The following is a 12,904-nucleotide window of genomic DNA, read 5'->3' on the forward strand; positions in this document are numbered from 1 at the left end:
CCTAAAAGGAAAGAAATGTGGTTTCTTGAGAGACTTAAAACCAGGAGTAAAAAAGCTGTGAAAAGTATCGTGTAGGGAAGACTGTACTTCCTAGAGATAAATTAGTTGGACCTGTCTCAATTTTCTTTTTTGTAAGTGACGCCTAAAATTACCTCATACAGAAATTGCTCCACAAGGTCTTCCCTGTGTCTACTTCAGTGGTACTAACAAAACTTTTCTCAAGATGTGGTTTTCCTGGTACATGCAGGCCAATTCTGTCAATTCCTCCTGTAGTAAAAACAGGGTATTAGCAACACCACATGTAATGAGTGAGGTTAACCTCTCTGCAGAGCACTTGTAAATTGATATAGAGGGTGTCTGTGTTCCTGAGAACAGCGGGCTGTCCCCATTATAACTTTGCTCTTGCTCAGAGTCGAGGTGCAGGCAAGTGTGAGTTGTGGTGATGGCCGGTAGCAGATCATGTCGTATCCTTAAAGTCCAGCCTCTAGGGCTCCTTACGTCCCGTGTCCCCAAAGATTCCCTGTTCCTCTAGGAGATCAGAACTGTGACAAGACTTCCAGAAGTCCAGTGCTTTTTACTGAGGGCAGCTTTTGCTTACTGTCCAAAAGGTAACCAGACTGAAGGATAACAAAAGGGAATAGCACAGCATACGAAAAACAAACAAAACCCTTTCTTAACAGTCATTCCCAGTTCTTGGGTGACATAGGCTGTTGGACCTGAGCATATGACATTTTCCTGTTCAGAAAACTTGTGACCAAGAATTAAAACTTTGATCATGTAAAGAAATAGGAACAAAGAGAATTCCAGTTCTAAGGTGAAAGGAGGAACTGTTTAGAATGGTGGGTTGGCTTCTAATCTTTGTCACTGTGAGCTGCTGAGGATTTGAAAAATCTGATAATTAAGTCCCAGAGCATTGCAGAGGACTGGGCAGCAGAGCAGGTGAGTAAAGCAGCATTTTGCATGTCTCTTCGCGTCAGCACTTGGCACTGCTGGGATGGAGTTGTCCCGTGATCACCAAAGACAAAATATTCTCCTATCCAGGGCATTTGAGATGATCTAAGAGCATCTCCCATTCTCCCGACCTGGCCTGCTGGTGGCTGCCAGCGATGCCCGTGTCCGGCCGCGCGGCCGAGGGGAGGCTGCGCTTTGCTCCTCCGGAGGCCGGCGCACAGGCACAGTTCAGCCTACCCGGCACTGCCGCGCTGCAGGTATTGCCCTGCTGTCAGCCATGGCCTTTGGTGGAAACACTTGGTCTCTCGTGGATTTGCTTTGTTTAAAGCAACCTTATGGGCTCTGTCTCAGGCCTTTGTAGCATTCTGCGATCCCACTGTGTGTGGTGCGCCTCCTGGAGCTGGAGAGGCCCTTGGTTAAGGAAAAGCACAATGAAATGAATAAGCGGGAATAGTCCGAGATATTATAGCAGTTTTTGTTGGCTTTCCTGATGTGAAATGGTCATGGTTTTCTGTTAACCACAGAGAAATGCCTTGATTCCAGTGATTCCATGCAAACATCTGTTTGCATGGAGCTGTGAGAAGTGAGTGTTCAGGGCCAGCTTCTTATTTGTCAGTGTGCTTGGAAAAATACAGTGTTTGACACAAACCCAGGAGCTAGTTGTCATGAAGAAATTAAATGTTGCTCATTTTGGTAGAAAATACATTCCCGTGGAGTCTCCTGAAGTGAACAGTTAAAACATTTTGCTCAGTTATGTGGATTCATAAAATGATTAAAAACAACCTTGTGAAATATTCCGCAAGCTTTTGCTCACCTGCGTTATCCTGATACATCTTGACTTGCCAACCCGAAGGGCGAGATGAGAGCGGGTCGGAGGGGCCCGGGAGGCCGTGCTCAGCCGTGTGCTCCTCGGGCAGGTGCGTGGGCCGCTGCTCTGCCCGCAGCTCCGCTGGGCTGTGGCTGCCACCACGGCGCCTACAAACTGCCTTTGAGACATGTCGCTCCACCCAAGGCTCCAGATCCCGAATGCAGCGTGTCTCTCAATCCACAGAGTTGTCAAAGGCAAGTAGCTTTCCAGTCCTTGACATCCCACGCTTTGTTTTTGGGCAAATAGAACAGAAATGGGACCAAAAGAAGGTAGCGCTTTGCTGTGTAAAACTTGTCCTGAATGATATGGGTGAGAGAGGTTTGTCTGAACCCCCCAGGGCATAAGCAGGGCTCAGCAACTCGGTGCAGAGTGGAGTCAATCCGAATTGTACTCTTGATGCACATAGTTTTGAGACCTGTCTTGAATGAACTCCAACATCCTGGCCTGAAAGCAGCTTGCAGACTCGTGCAGCAAGACTGCCCAGTTTTCCCATCATATAGCAGGTGATAAAATTGAAGCATAGAAAGAGCAAATTACTTGCCCGGAGTCCTACAGGAAGACTGGAAAGAAGAACTGATCTACAGTTTCTGTGGGTAGATAGCACTCTACCCGCTGCACAAATCTTGTCCTAGGATTTTAATTCATCAGGGCAATAATTCTCTGTGTGAATGTGGATGTTTCAGGGCTTCTTTGCATCTTTCTTCTTGCATTCCTTTTTTTTTTTCCAGTAAAAAACACTGGTGCTGCTAGACTAACGTCTTTTTTTTCTTTTCTTCCCTTCCCCCCTCCCCCAACAGAAGTTGTTTCTAGAAAATCTGCCGTGCTGAAGAGTCCCTTTGCATGGCAACAGGCTCCTTTGAAAGCTTTGCTGAAGAAAGGCTCCCAGGAAGATTTTGTGGAGATGTCTCATCTGGGAACAGCACCTGAGGGTGAGAACACACCGTGTCTGGTGAAAGCCAAAGCTGGCTCCTTTTTCAAATGCATCTAGGCATAGTCACCCACCCCAGGCAAGTGAATACAGTCGGCCACCTTCTGCAGCTGGAACAGTGGTAGGTGATTGGGGTTTGCCCCCACTTTTATCTGAATCCATCCCCTCTGTTTTTAGAGATTTGTCTTGTACCAGTCAAAATCAATAGGAAAGCTGCTGTTCGTTTTAGCTGCTGGAGAGCAGTACTTGCTGAACTTACTGATCCAAATATAACAGTCCCTGTTTATGCAAAACTCCTGATCGAATGATTGGACTGAAGCCAGAATAGTATGACCTTTAATACATTAGTAAATACACTCTCCCATCATGTGTAACCTCTTCCTTATAGACAGATCTGGGGCGCTCTAATGTGACACAAAGATCATATGAGTCTTCATTATATAGCATGAAAAATCACAAATCCTTCTTGATGGTGTGCAGAGACTTTTAATGAACAACTTTACTTCCATTTTAGGTATCAGTCTTGAATAAAAGTGGCAATAAGTACAGTTAAGTAAATAAAGTAAGGTTAATATTTCCTCCATAAAAACAGACAGGAAAAGAAACTGTGCTTTTAAAATAATCCTAAATAGAGAAAGTCTGTAACAGCCTCTCATTCCATTTTACTCATTCATTTGTTCCAATATTTTTTCTTGAATTTTAGGAGACAAGGCAACATTCCAAGCTAAAGTGAAAGGTAACCCAAAGCTTAATATAGCAAGGAAAATGCAGAGTGGGATACCAGTGAAAGAAGGGTTCAGGTTTTGTAACAGTATCAATAAGCAGTGCATACTTATTGATGGTAACACTCTTTTTTTCTCATAATTAGCTCATAATTTTTATTCCCACAATAAAAAACATTAAAAAAGAAAAATATAGGCACTATAGTATTCCTCAGCAGCAGCAAAAATATTCCCATTTGTGCAGTACTGCACTTATAAATACATTTTTCTCTGTGTGGAGAATGGTAACTAACATTTGTTTTGGAATCTGGGGTTTCTTTGTAGTATGACAATGTCTGCAGACAAAAATTTGAGGGCCAAAATTGGTGAGCCAAGCTGTGATCTTTCTTTTCTTGCAGGTCTTTGCAGCATTCATGACTCACTGGCCTTCTTGGGCTCAAACAGAAATCTAGAATTGTGCAAGTCAGAAACCAACCCACAGCTACCAGAGCACCCATGTGAAAATACTTTCCATGAAATAGCAGACTTCAGCTGAAAGCCTGGTTATGCCACTTAATAAGCCAAACTCCCCACTGACGTCAGCATGGCAGAACTGTGAGTCGCTACTGAATTTGGGTTGGTTTTAATGGAAAAGATGGGAATGATAAAATGTACCTTGGCACCGTCCTTTTAGTAGAAGTGAGTTTTGCTTAAACAATGTCACAGGACATGGGAGTGAGTAGATGGGCCTGGGCATGATGAAAACTTGCCCTTTTTTCCACTGCATCTGCTTTCTGCAACCAGCCACATGTGTGAGTGCTATTTGAATCAGCTGTGCTACATGGAGCACACTTGCTGTAAGGTAGTGGTAAGTGATGCCACCTGCCTACCTTATCCTCCAACTTTTGCTGCAGTAGGTCCATTTTGCAAAGATGAGCGTTTCCAGAAGTACCATTTTTCATTACAGTGCTTTTCTTTGGGGCTAGCTGGGGTTGGCAGAGTGTTTGGTGGATTAGTGGTGAGGTAGATTGCTTCACCTAAGCACAGAGTGATCCTGGGCCTGGCTCTGCAGCCCTCTTGACAGGTAACGCAGGAAGATGTCAGTCCTCTTTCTGCTTGCCGCCTGGCTCCGGATGTGCTTGCAGGTCTCAGCTGCAGTGGCTTGAAGCCATTTACTTTACAGAGATCTGGGGTAATGAGGAGGAGAAAAAAAAAAAGAGCCAAGGCAGAGCTAAATAGAAAAAAGGAGTGTTTGTTGGTAATCAGCTCTGTAGAAATGCTTACAGCTTTGCCTGAGCTGTGGTTAGCTCCATTTACTCCGAAGTTTATCTTTCTAGCTCAGGAAAGCCAAAATGACTTCACTGGAGTGTTGCTACTCAGTGTAGGGAAACGTGAGATTAGGAGACAAGCAAACAGAATGAACATTTGTGTCTTTCCTTATAACAATACATGGGCCTCTGTCACCCCGAACTGGAAGAAGAATGAGCAGCTGATTGAGAGGTCTCCGCAGCACACCGCGAACAGAAGACAGGAGAGCTTGTCCCCAAGGGTGCCGAGCTGGGCGGCTGGGGAGAGAACACGGGGTTTGCTCTGCAAGGTGATGATCCTGGTTCGTATCGCAGCACTGCCTGCGTAGCTGCCGAAGGCGAGCGTGCCTGGCGCAAGGGAGCAGAGGAGGAGCAGCAGCCGCTCTGCTCTTCCTGCTGCAGAGGAGCCGTGCCGCTCGCTCCTGCGGCCAGGGACCCGCGCTGAGGTAGCACCACTCTGCTGTGTAATTGTGTAGAGCTGTGCCCTTCTTTGCAGCATGAAGATAACAATTAAACAATTTTCTTTGCTGCAAAAAGTGGCAGAAACATAAAGCAGTAAATCTTGCATTTAAGTCCTTTTACTCGCTACCTAAACCAGTCTAATCAACTGTCATATATACATATATATATATATATTTTGCTTTCATCAGAGTTGTTGTTTCAAATTCTTATCCTGGTTCTTTAAAGCAACCAATGGGACATTTGACTGCAACCTGCTGAGGCTGCAGCACAATGTGAGGTTGTTGATAAATATTTAATAACATATTTGTTGCATTAATTAATCTTGCAGTTGCATTATTGATGCTTTAAATTTAGATATAGGAACTTTATAGAAAGACATAGAGCTGTCAAGAGGGAAAAGGTCAGCAAGCTTAGAGTCATGCTGTCAGGACAGGTAAGAGAAAAATTTCAATGTTATAGCACAGGTTTTAGTGGTGGTTGTTATTTGAGATGACTTTTTCAACAAAGGCCAGAAGAAAGGAACTGTCTGCTGGTGGCAGCTGCAGCCTCAGGGTGTCCGGGTGTGCAGGTGGAAACGTTTGGAGCCGGGGTTTAGTGGGACGGAGCAGGGGCAGGGAAGCTGGGACTCCCCGAGGTGGCTGTCGGGCCTGGTGTGCGGTGCCCTCTGCGGCCAGCACGGCCTGGAGGGACAGTGTGGGGCAGGGCCTGCGCCCAGCTCCTTCCTGCGGAGGAGCCGGGACCCCAGCAGACCTGCCTGTCCCTGCGGCGGTTCCCGGGGCTCCCGCTGCCCCCTCTGCCCAGGAATGGCAGTCTGGTGCTGTGGTTCCACGCTTCCCTTGCCTTGTGCGGAGCTCAGGTAGGACCATAAAGACTGCATAGGCAGAGGGAGTGTCTAGATGGTGTGATGGAGCACTGCCAAGATGCTCTCTTCTGCTCGGGCTTTAGGGTTTCTAGAGCTGCTGTCCTTTCACTAGACACCCTGTCCAGTGGGTAAAAAGAAGGGTAAAAACTACTTTCAAATAGTGTCCACCCTTCCTGCCAAAGCATCTAACTCCTCAACCAGAGGCAAGGGGTTGCATGGTGAAGGCATGGAGGAGGTCCTATTGCCACCGAGTGCCCTTGGTGCTTAAGTGCTCATTCCATAATCATTCTGCACTATGTTTCTGCCCACAGGCTTCCAATGGGATTTCTGGCAGAGAGATTTGCCACCAGGAAGAATGGAATGTCCAATGTTCATGCTGCCCCTGGGGAATCTGGTGAACAGTCTGTTCTCCTGGATGATGAGAAGGTGGAGGATTCCTCAAGGATGGCGAAGAGGTAAAATGCCCAGGGGGTTGTCAGTATAATGAAAGGCTGTAAAGCCCTAGTGGGAGGGTTTCCCCTATGTGGTGAGATTTGGCCTCTTCTTGGCGTAGGGCTTTTTATTAAGGGTAGACAGATCAACAGGAACTGGTGGTCTTGGGTTAATGCAGCCTCAGTCCTACAAAGTTGTGGGCCTGGATCTTGGCTGGTTCAGAATTGCCCTTCCTAGTCTCCTGTCAACATGCTTTCCACATTTGCTAACCCATGTTCTTAGCCTGTGGACTCGCACCTTTCCTACAGGACTGGCTTCTCGCCATCCACTTCTCTCCCTGTCCCACTCTTTGATTTTTTCCAGGGCATCAGCAAACCTATCCTGTACATGCTGGTGCCCAGGCACAAGTGCACACCCGCCCGCGTGGTGGCTCCAGGCTGCGGCACAGATCTCCCATCCATGCAACCCCCAGAATGCGTTGTGTCCATGGAGTAGGACCTGGAAATCCTGCCTTGTTCGTCATCTCAGAGCAGCAAACTGATGGGAGGTTCATGACCGGGGGGGAGCTGGTGTTGGCTGCAAGGCAGGTTGCTTCCTGCCTCACTCTGCCTTTCACGTTGCAGATGGGAAAGGATGAGAGAAGCGGGAGCTGTCTCCAGACTTGCTGCTGAAGATCAGGAAGGAGCACGAGGGGAGGTGCCGTTCAGAGCCAGGGAGACAAGAGGCAAGAGCTGCTGCTGCAGGTGGCTCCCCCTTCTCCTTGCGCTGTTTCCAGGTGCTGCACATAAATGGGCAGGATCAGGGCTCACCAGGTCTCCTCACCTGGGTCGCGACCATTTTATGCTTCTGTCCACGTGCAGGAGCAAAATCTTCTTTCTCCTCCTCCTTTATTCAAGGGGAGAGAACTGAGCGTTCATGCTGGCAGATTTTAAGTGACTGAGGCTGAGTTTCTGTGCTTATCTCCATCTCCAGTAACGAAGAAAGTTGGCCTGAAATGTTACCTGTCATGTGTTGTCACAAGCAAGAAAAAGAAACATCTCTGAAATGACCTAGACACGTAACTAGGTCCATTGGTCGGCTCTCGGCAGCCGGATGGACTCTCAGAGCCGCCTCCTGCAGCGCCGAGCCCAGGCGTGCAGAGAGGGGCGCCCGGCGGCAGGGCCGGGGCTGCCCGCGGAGCCGCGCAGCGATGGGGAGTCATCTGTCCACAGCAAACCTGCACCGTGGGGGGCTGTTTGTCCGTGAGGACTTTTGGTGGGTTTTTGTTTGTTTGGGGGACTTTTTTTTGCCTTTTTTTTTGTGTTTGTTTGTTTCACATTTGGTCTAAGGAAGGCTGATTTTTCTTGCCTTCATAAATATTTTTACAGCTGTTTTTTTTTCTTTTTTTGAAGACTGTCATTACAAACATACCCACTCCATGACAAAGTAGTACCCAATTCTGATTCCATGATTTTTATCAGAATTGTATATATCCAAATGTGGCTTTAGGGAAGAATAACACAAATTTCTTCCTTCCAGGTCTTGCAAAACTCAAAATTTGCCAGGAATGAAATCCCAAGGTGTTGGGGATTTGTGGAGCTTTTTGTGCCTGTCATTTCCCAGAGGTTCTTCCAAGACTGAGCCAAGCAATTAAAGGAGGTCGGACAGCTCCCTGTACAAGGGACAGAACTAAACTATCTGAATCAAAACACCCTGGACACTTTGCATGTCCCCCAAAACTTTCACAAAATACAGAACTTCAGTATTAAAAACATCAAGGAGAACATCTGAGGACCAGCTCTAGACCACTTTTGCAGGGCGCTCATAAACACATGGCAAATCTCAAATATATTTGCAGCTGCAGGTGTCTTCTGTTCTTTCCAGATCCTCCTGATACTGAAGAATTTGCCTTGGAACTTTTTGCTGCACACCCTGCTAATATGAAGGCAGTGAACGTTAAGTTGCCTTTCAAGGTAGAGCCAGTGTCCAAAATCATGTGGTTCAAAGATGGTATCGAGGCAGGTATCGAGTGACAGAGAAAGCCACTGACTATGTATTACCCACAGCCCCAAGCTGTGTGGGAGCAGAGCCCATGTGCTGAAGCTGAAAAGCGACTGTGGCTCAGACTCCGCCAGGCTTTACCTCAGAATTGTTGGTAGGTCATTTGGTAGGTCATTTGAATCATTTGGTAGCCAGCCCATCATTGGTCAATATGCTGGGTTATAAATGGTGTAATCTAGACTTTCCCTTAAAAAAGAATCTTGCAGTGGGACAGGCAGTTAACAGCTGAGCTTTGCTGTAATCAGTAGAACTACTACACTGATTTACATCAGGAGAGGATATGACCATCTGAATAATAACCTTCCATTTCACTTTGGCTGTTTCCTCAGGCTGTAGATAAACCAAACCTCACCCTTGGGAGAAAGGAGAGTTCCTGGAGCACATGGAAAATGCATTCAAGTGAAATGGAAAGCACCCAAAGACCATGGAGAGAAGTGGAGAGGATGACTCACTTCATCACTGAGAGGAGGGTGGCTGGAAAACATCTTGGATCAAAGGTGGGAGGTGCAAGTACAGCGTGTTTGTCCCAGACCAGGTGGAGGAAGGAAAAGCCTCCCCATTGCGAGTCCTTGCTGTCAACTCTGAGGACCTCAGCAAACCACTGGAAACAGAAGAGCTGTTTGCTGGAGAACCCACTGGTAAGCACATGAGCATCTCCGGATGTCTGTTTTTAATGGGCTTTCACAGGCCTGCTTCCTCATCACTTATGTCCTCCTTTGCCTTGCCAGTCTCCCCAAGAATACTGTCCCCTGTGCTGCAGGGCACAAATTCCAAGGACAGGAGCTTAGGAGCTGTTCTGTGCCTGGCCTGATGACCAGGATCAAACAAATAGCCAGGTGCAAGTCACTGCAAGTGTGTGTAGACCTGGAAACCCCTCAGCACGGACTGGCCGTGCATGGAGACTCACACGCTGTTCTGGTGTCATTACATAGGCTCAGCAGAATTCAGTGGAAATGAAAAGTAGTTTTCTGGGGAAAATATTGTGGGGGAGGAGAGATTATGAAAAAAGTGAATGCCTAAAAACGCTTTGTTGTGTAGCCAAAAAAGAGAAAACAAGTCAGCCAACAACTAACTTGGTTGAAAAAAGCTGCTCAACCATGTCCTGGAGTTAAAATTTGGGTACCTCTTGTTCTCAGTTTTTCTTTATGGGCTGATTGGATTGCATCTTTCAAGGTTCACAGTCCCATTTCCTCAAGACAGGAGCGTATCGCAGGTAGACTTCAAACAGAGTCTGCTTGTCTGATCTGAAGTAGAAAGGGCTGGATGCTCATGAAACAGTGAGTGAGAGAAGAAAACTCTCAGCACCACTGAAAGTCTTTTTTTTTTTTTTTTTTTTTTTTTCTTTAGTGTAGGTACCTGCCTATGGATTTGGGTGCCTGTTTTCAAGTACTTATGTTTTTGCATTCCTCTTTAGCTAAATTTGACTGCTTTTCCCTGACTTAGACCAGAGCAGAATTAAACAAGTGACTGATTTTGTTGTATCCATCAGATAGCAACCATATGATCTAGGCTGAGCACAGCTTGTGTAACACATGGGAGTATTCATATCCACAGCAGCATCTGACTAACGAGACTTTTGCTTTTCCTCTTTTGTTAATATTTTGGTTCTTTCTTGGAATCTTTCCACTGTCTCATTCCAAGCATTGGACTATCCTTATTAATTAAGTTTCACTCCTATCAATTCAATCATACATATCATAAATATCAACAATAATCACTATAAATAATGGAAATAGTTTTAAGAAAAAAGTTTTTGGTTCCTGAGTTCTTGTTTAAAATTGAATGGAGGATCAAACTTGCACGAAACTTGTATTTTGAAAACGTTGTCCACTCTGAGTTTATTGCTTCATGGGAATTCCCATTAAAGTCAGCGGGGTAATACATGACACTTTTCTTCAACCTGTATGAAGACATCAGGCTGTGGACCATAATTTAGTGGAAAGCATTATGATGGCAAATATATCCATTTTTTTTTCTCATATTATAGTTGTTTAGCCAAATTCAAGCCCTTTCTTTTGTACCTTGGGGAGGGATGTGAAGATGGGGCAAACCCTGCAGAAGTGCAAGCCAGACCTAATTATAGGGCTCCCTAAACATCCATTTTTGTCGTTCTCCAGGAAGGTCTGCATGAGGAAGGTGCTTGTAGTTTATTTCAGCACAGAAGCAATTTAAAATAATAGTGATCACTCAGGGACACTTCTATACGTGATTAGAGATTTGTGTCATTGTGCCATTTCTCTCTCCAGGTAGCAAGTTCAAAGCGGATGGTTTGCCAGCAGATGCTGAATGAGTTCCATGTGGTAGCTGGGACCCACGTAGGCCTTGGACAGCCCCGTGGACCCTGAAGTCCTGTTGCTGCCAAGGATCCCATCAGGTTGTTCCTTTTGCCATTTAATGTCTAGCTGCCTGAACGGGGGTGGTGTGGCCAGGGCTACGCACTTACGACTGAAGCCTGAGGGGCTGCAGCAAATTCTAGCCTGGCTCAAAATAACCAACTGCAGTGTGTTCACAGCTTAACTAAAGGCTAAGGAAGGCCTCAATACCTGTAACTATAGATGCCATATTTTAAGAACTTATAACATAATTACATTATTCACATTAAAATTTAAGTTATTAAGATAAGGACATGGTAAGGAATTTCCCTCTGAGGCAGCTGAGTATACGCAAAAAGCAAACACAGATCAACATGATAAAGATGCTCAGAGGTCTAGGCTGAGCTTTGCCAAAGGCCATAATGCAGTCATAACAGCAAGGAAGAAAATCTTTCCTTATACAATATGTCACTGTCCTCTGCAGCAGTCTTCCACCAGCTGTAATAAAATAAAGGAAAACTCATGCAGAATTTATGGAAGATAAAGAGATGGAAGATATGGAAGTAGCTAAAGCTATGATGGTGACAAATCTTGTGACTGTTATAGGAGTGGACCTCAGTTGTTGCACATAATTAAAAAAAAAAAAATAATTTGGCAACATGTGTAAGCTGGTATAACTAGGAGAAAAGAGAAATCTTCTCTTATAGGCTTGTAGGAGATGAAAGCCTTTAGCTTAAATAGTTAGTTAGATGAGTAGCATTCAGGTTCCTTTAAATCAGAAAATAACGCAAAAACAATTTAAAGCCTGAAGCTATGGTTCTTGAAGCTGTGATTCTCCTCCTACTTGAAGACTTGTATTATTCCAAAATAAGCCTAGGAGAATATGTACTCTCCATTTACACCATATTCCTCATGACCCTGTATCGTCATGTAAGTATTTCTGCCCTTTTTAAAATACATATATATATTAGCTGAGGCTTGAAGCAGAATATGCATTTCAATACCCAGGTGCCTGTGATTCAAACCCTGCAGGTATTTTTGAACATCCTATCATTTGTTCTTCTGGACTCTTAACTAAATGACTGGAAGGTGGATCTAAAGGGCAGAAAGATCTATGTTTTCAAAAGTGACTCCTCATTAGGGGTGTGTTAATCTCTGTTTACATAAGCTTGAGGATCATTAACAGGATATTGCAAGGCAATTAAAAAATAATCCACTAGTCGTATAAGCCATATAAGACAGGTTATGGGAAATACACAGATGATCTGAGCGAGCTAGGACGAGGTACAAACAGTGCAGACACCCCTCCTAGACATAGGTGGGGAATGAGTGCTGGTCAGCGCTCAGAGAAGGTGCCCTTTCCACCCTTAATTCAGGTGGTCCTAGGACAAAAGCCTGCTAGGACTGCTCTGAAATGGCCAGCCTTGGAACAGCTCTGCACATTTGTGTGGCCGTTGTAGGAGCTGTGTTGTCTATTCTATAGGATTTGCTGAGGCTCTTCCCTCCCCAAAAATGCAAGCTGTACGTTTTGAAAGAGGGACTGCTGTTCCCCACACGTGCAGACACGGCCCTGGAGAGGGGCCTGATGCCTGGAGGAAGCGCCTGGTGCTCGGACAAAGTGTCACAGCAGCGTCACAGCTCTCCTACTGTCTTAGAGCCTCCAGCACTGGTGAGGAGCCTCCATGGGGTTGATTCTGCTGACTCCAACATTTCCTTAGCCTGGGAAGAGCTGGACCAGGGAGACGTGTCCTCAGGATAATATACTAGAGATGTGTTAAGATCCCAATCTCTGGAATCAGTTACACTGTGGGAAGCCTGCAGGAGAAATAGAAAATACATTGTTCCAAATCTGAGCAGTGAACCAAGCTGATGTCGGGTAAACGCTCAGCAGAGTTGCAGGAAGGAGTTCTAGCAGCGCCACCTCCAGGTAAGACCTCAGTATCCTCAGTTGAACTGTACAAGTTTAACAAGTTTAGCTCTACCACCCCAGTCATCTTTCCTTAGCTTTAAGATGTAGCATAAGACACACAAGGACTTGGGA

This window comes from Tinamus guttatus, unplaced genomic scaffold, assembly GCF_059628265.1.
Source record: "Tinamus guttatus ecotype Peru unplaced genomic scaffold, ASM5962826v1 Tinamus_guttatus_pri_ptg000240l, whole genome shotgun sequence".
Taxonomy (NCBI): Eukaryota; Metazoa; Chordata; class Aves; order Tinamiformes; family Tinamidae; genus Tinamus; species Tinamus guttatus.